Raw genomic sequence first — 5,927 nt, forward strand, 5'->3', positions numbered from 1 at the left:
ACAGCCGCAACATGACCTCCCAACTCCTGTACTCAGTATTCTGACCAATAAAGGAAAGCATACCAAACGACTTCTTCACTATCTTGTTGACCTGTGACTCCACTTTCAAGGAGCCATGAGCCTTCACTCCAAGGTCTCTTTGTTCAGCAACACTCCCTAGGACCTTACCATTAAGTGTATAAGTCCTGTTAAGATTTGCTGTCCCAAAATGCAGCACCTCACATTTATCTGAATTAAACTCCATCTGCCACTTCTCAGCCCATTGGCCCATCTGGTCCATATCCTGTTGTAATCTGAGGTAACCCTCTTCGCTGTCCACTACACCTCCAATTTTGGTATCATCTGCAAACTTACTAACTGTACCTCTTATACTCGCATCCAAATCATTTATGTAAATGACAAAATGTAGAAGGCCCAGCGTGGGTATATGAATAGGAAATGTTTGGAGGGATATGGGCCAGGTGCTGGCAAGTGGAACTAGATTACATTGGGATATCTGGTCAGCATGGATGAGTTGGACTGAAGGGTCTGTGTGCTGTACATCTACATGACTCCATGACTCTATTTCTCTCTCTACTGAGAAATCGCAGTGTTAGTGATCTGACGTTCCAATCAGGCCTAATTACAACAAATGAAGCAAGTAGTCACATTGAGTGGTTAAAAGTTCTCTGCATTACGTATCAGATTCGCCATGTGTTCCCTGACACCCATTGGCCCCGAGTCATACCTTCATGTTAAAATGTACATTGTGCCTCATCCATATTCACATCCCACCCCCATCTCAGAAATCTCCTCCTTCCTTAACCCTGAAATGATCTCTACTCCCTTCCATCAATGGTATCTTGGGCACTTCCTGACGCCTTGGCCCACAGTTGCTGGTTGTGTCTTCATCTGCCTAGGCCCCAGCCTTGGGAATTTGTTTATGAATCTTCCCCACCCTCCATCCATCACTTTTCCATAATGTTGCTCCTCAAAATCCATCTCATTGACATAGTTATTAGGTAAATGGTCCTTTCCAAAACTAAAAACATGCTAAACCTGTGAATGAGACAGCTTCTGGCTCATCTTGCGACTCCAAGTTGGTGCTCCATTGCAACCAGCATGTTCATTACCAAGTATTACTGACATTTTACAGATTTCTCCCCCTTTGTATCTCTTATCAGAACAGATTGTGCGGTTCAGGCCTATATTCATTGGAGTTTAGGACACAGGAACAGGAGTAGGCCATTCAGCCTCACCACCCTATTCCATCATTCAGTGAGATCATGGCTGAACTGTGGCCTAGCTCCTTTGGACCATTTCCACTTATGTCTCTGTTAAACAAACATTTATCTATCACAGATTTAAAATTAACAACTAATCCCACATCCACTGCCATTTGTGGAACTGAGTTCTAACATCTACTACCCTTTATGTGTATAAGTGCTTCCTAACATCTCTCCTAAATGTTCTGGCCCTAATTCTCAGAATATCTCCCTTGATTCTGGAATCTCCAATGAGTGGATATGGTTTATCTACCTATCCTTTCTGTTAATATCTTGAACCATGCGTGAGGAGATCTAATTGAGATATGTACAATGCTGTAGGGGATTGACAAAGGAAATGTACAGCAAATGTTTCCTCTTGTGGGGCAGTTTAGATTGAGAGGTTATACTTTTAGGATAGATTTATCACAGAGGTGAAGAGGAATTACTTCTCTCAAGGTCCTAAGAAGTGTTGCTGAACAAAGAGACCTTGGAGGGCAGGTTCATTGTTCCTTGAAAGTGGAGTCGCAGGTAGATAGGATAGTGAAGAAGGTGTTTGGTATGCTTTCCTTTATTGGTCAGAGTATTGAGTACAGGAGTTGGGAGGTCATGTTGCAGCTGTATAGGACATTGGTGAGGCTACTTTTGGAATATTGCGTGCAATTCTGGTCTCCTTCCTATCAGAAAGATGTTGTGAAACTTGCAAGAATTCAGAAAGGATTTACAAGAATGTTGCCAAGGTTGGAGGACTTGAGCTACAGGGAGAGTTGAACAGGCTGGGGCTGTTTTCCCTGGAGCGTCGGAGGATGAGGTTTATAGAGGTTTACAAAATCATGAGGGGCATGGATGGGATAAATTGACAAAGTCTCTTCCCTGGGGTAGGGGAGTCCAGAACTAGAGGGCATAGGTTGAGGGAGAAAGATATAAAAGAGATCTAAGGGGCAACATTTTCACTCAGAGGGTGGTACGTGTATGGAATGAGCTGCCAGAGGAAGTGGTGGAGGCTGGTACAATTGCAGCATTTAAAATACATCTGGAGATGGGTATATGAATAGGAAGGGTTTAGAGGGATATGGGCCGGTTGCTGGCAGGTGGGACTAGATTTGTTTGGAATATCTGGTCGGCATGGACGAGTTGGACAGAAGGGTCTGTTTCTGTGCTGTACATCTCTATGAGTCTATGACTCTAAATGTTGTGAATCTGTGGAACTCACGACCCCAGAGCTCAGTCGATGCTGGAATGCTGAATAAATTTAAAGAGGAGATAGAATTTTAATTAGTTATGGGTGGAAAGGTTAGGGAGAGCAGATGTGAAAGTCAAGTTGAGGCTGAGATGAGATCAGCCATGATTGTATTAAACAATGGAGCAATCCCGAAGGGCTGAATGGCCTACTCCTGCTCCATGTTTTTGTGTTGTGATGTTCTTATGTGGTTCGGTATCAAATTTTGTTCTTGGTGACATTAAAGCTGCTGTATAAATGCAAATGGTTTTTGGAATCAACAGCGGTTTACATTGACATAATTGTAATTTAAAGTATTTTTTGAAAATCTATAGCTCAGGAGATGATTGGATTCATTGATGGGAGAAAGTGAGCACTGCAGATGCTGGTGGTCAGAGTCAAACAGTGTGGTGCTGGGAAAGCACAGCCGGTTCAGGCAGCATCGAGGAGAAGGAGTTGTTGGTCTATCCACCGAGCTGGTAATATTCACAGAACTCTATGCTACTAATGTGACATCATTGTCAGGTATCAGAGATCACAAAATCAAAGGACAGAAAATCACAGGCAATGCATCATCGATCCCATGCTGTAATTCTCCAATGGCGTGCAAGATGGGTGGTGGCGGTGAGAGATCTCACAACATTCACACTACTGCATCTTTAATGCAGCAAACGTCCTCAGGTCTTTCACAAAGGAGATGATCGAGGAAGGAACGCTGGAGGCAATATTTGAAGATTTAAAGGAGCTAAAAGATTTTGAATGTGAGACAAGAAAGTGCCAGTGCAAAACCTTTCTCTAATGCACTCATGAATGAGACAAATTAACCATAGGGAGAGGCTTATAAACTTGGACTGTTTTTACGAAAGCATCGGAGGCTGAGAGGGTGACATGATCGAAATAAATGAAATTATGAGGGACAAGAATAGGGTGGATACGCAGAACCTTTCTCCCAGGGTGCAAATGTTAAATATAAGGGGACATGTGTTTAAGGTAAGAGGGTGAAGGTTTAAAGGAGATGTACGAGGCAGGTTTTTTTGCACAGAGGGTGGTAGCGTCTGGGGAGGTGGCAGAAGCAGATACAATAGAAACATTGAAGCGGCATTTAGACAGGCAGGTGAACAGGCAGGGAAAAGAGAGATATAGATCATGTACAGGCAGATGGGATTGATTTAGAATGGCCTCATGGTTAGCACAGGCATGGTGGGCTGAAGGGTGTGCTCCTATGAGAGTGGTTCAATAGTCACCATTAGACTCAGTTATTTATTTCTTTTAATTCATTAATTGAATTCAAGTTTCACCATCTGCCATTGCGGGATTTGAAACCATGCCAGGCCCACGGCCCAAGGTCCTGAACTACTAGCCCAGTAAAATTGCCAGCGCACTCCCATCTTCCCAGTCAGATTGTTTGCTGAAGGTTGTCCCACAGCCTGTGAAGAGGAGAAACGTGAACCATTAGGGTGGCATGGTGGCACAGTGGTTAGCACTGCTGCCTTACAGCGCCAGAGACCCGGGTTCAATTCCTGCCCCGGGCAACTGTCTGTGTGGAGTTTGCACATTCTCCCCGTGTCTGCGTGGGTTTCCTCCGGGTGCTCCAGTTTCCTCCCATGGTCCAAAGATGTGCATGTTAGGTGAATTGACCATGCTAATTTGCCCGTAGTGTTAGGTTAAGGGGTAAAGGTAGGGGAATGGGTCTGGGTGGGTTGCCCTTCGGAGGGTCAGTGTGGGCTTGTTGGGCCAAAGGGCCTGTTTCCTCACTGTAAATAATCTAATCCAATCATTACTCTGGGCTGGTCAGTACTCCTGTGAAACCACAACTCAGAGATTAAAGAATCCATTTGTGTGAATTGTGGTCAGGTGGCCAGGAGAAGAAATGGCGACGAGACTGGTTAAGAACTACAATCAAGTAATTTTGGCCAAGATAGTTTAAACTCTGACCTCGGCTAAGCTGCAGCTACATGTTGTGACCTGTTTCTGTAAACTGCTGACGTACCTCCACAGAGGCTGGTACCCAAGTCACTCTTTATTTACACGTGGATAGTCCTTGACACTGGTCCAGCTCCCTCAGAGCCAGCTCTCAGAGTGAGTAGAACCTCTGACACACCTGTTTATGTCTGTCAGCCAGGGCTCCGAGATTGGACCAGATTAACAGCCCCAATCAGAGAACTCATATTGTATAAGTTCCACCTGGCTGACCTCATTATAATCACTACTGTGACCTACAGTGTCCTGTGTTGACCAAATAAGGGAGGTGTTGTGGTTGTCTGCTGGACATACGGGCACCATATTTCCCCTTATATGGACTACTGTATGTGGCTGTTTACAAACCAGTGTGGGCATCTGGGAGTTTTGAGATTTTGGTCAATTCATTGGTTGAGTGCCAGAGAAGTTTCTGGAAAGCAACACACTTTTGCCAAAAGTTTGCAGAATGAAGGATTGTCAGTAGGAGTCTTCAAGACCAACATTTGAGAAGCACAAACCCTGAAGTTACCTTCAGATAAGACAAAGAACCATGAGGCAAGATCTACACAGAGAGCAAAGTTGGCCACTTTACTCGAATACTCGTAGTATTTATTTCAAGCCAAACAAATAGAGTTAAAGTTAAATGTTCTCAATGTAGGTTTGCCTGCTGAGCTGGAAGGATTATTTTCAGACGTCACGTCATCACAGAAGGTAACATTTTCAGTGAGTCTCTGAATGAAGCACTAGTGGTGTAGCTCACTTTCTATTTATCTGTTTGGGTTTCCTTAGGTTGGTGATGTCATTTCCCGTGGTGACATTGTTTCCTGTGATGATGTCATTTCCTGTTGTTTTTCTCAGAGAGTGGTAAATGCAATCCAGGTCGATGTGTTGGTTGAAAGAGCTCTGGTTGGAATGCCTTTCTTCTAGAAATTCTTGTGCGTGTCTCCGTTTGGCTTGTCCTCGATTGGATGTGTTGTCTCAGACGAAGTGGTGCTAGCTCAAAACCTTGCTAGTCAAAGTTAGAGTTAGGGTTAAATGGGGCTTAAGTTAAAGTCGGGTGAAGTGATGTTAAATGAAGTGAGTCAAAGTTGAAGCTATGTTAGATGAAGCAAGAAGTAAATGTTACAACAGATTTATGTTTCATGTGGAATATCAGTACTTCAAGAGTTAAAATAAAAAAGGATTTGTTTAATTAAAGTCTATGTCAGCTCCCAGTCACGCTGGGGAAAAAGTTGACTACTTCTTTTGGGCAACTGAATAGATGAGAAAAACTCCTTTTCAATTCGTTCACCAGATATGGGCATCTCTAGCAGGCCAGCAATTATTAACGTCCCTCGGGATGGTCACAGGAAGCTGCCAAATTGAACTGCAGCAGTTACATAGGGACACTCACAGAGCTATTATGGAGGGAGTTCCAGAATTTTGACCCTGTGCCCATGAATGAACAGTGATCTGTTACTATATATCACACATAAATAACTGGCTGTCTTTACGAACTCCATCAC

This window comes from Chiloscyllium punctatum, chromosome 6 (assembly GCF_047496795.1).
Source record: "Chiloscyllium punctatum isolate Juve2018m chromosome 6, sChiPun1.3, whole genome shotgun sequence".
NCBI classification, from domain to species: Eukaryota; Metazoa; Chordata; class Chondrichthyes; order Orectolobiformes; family Hemiscylliidae; genus Chiloscyllium; species Chiloscyllium punctatum.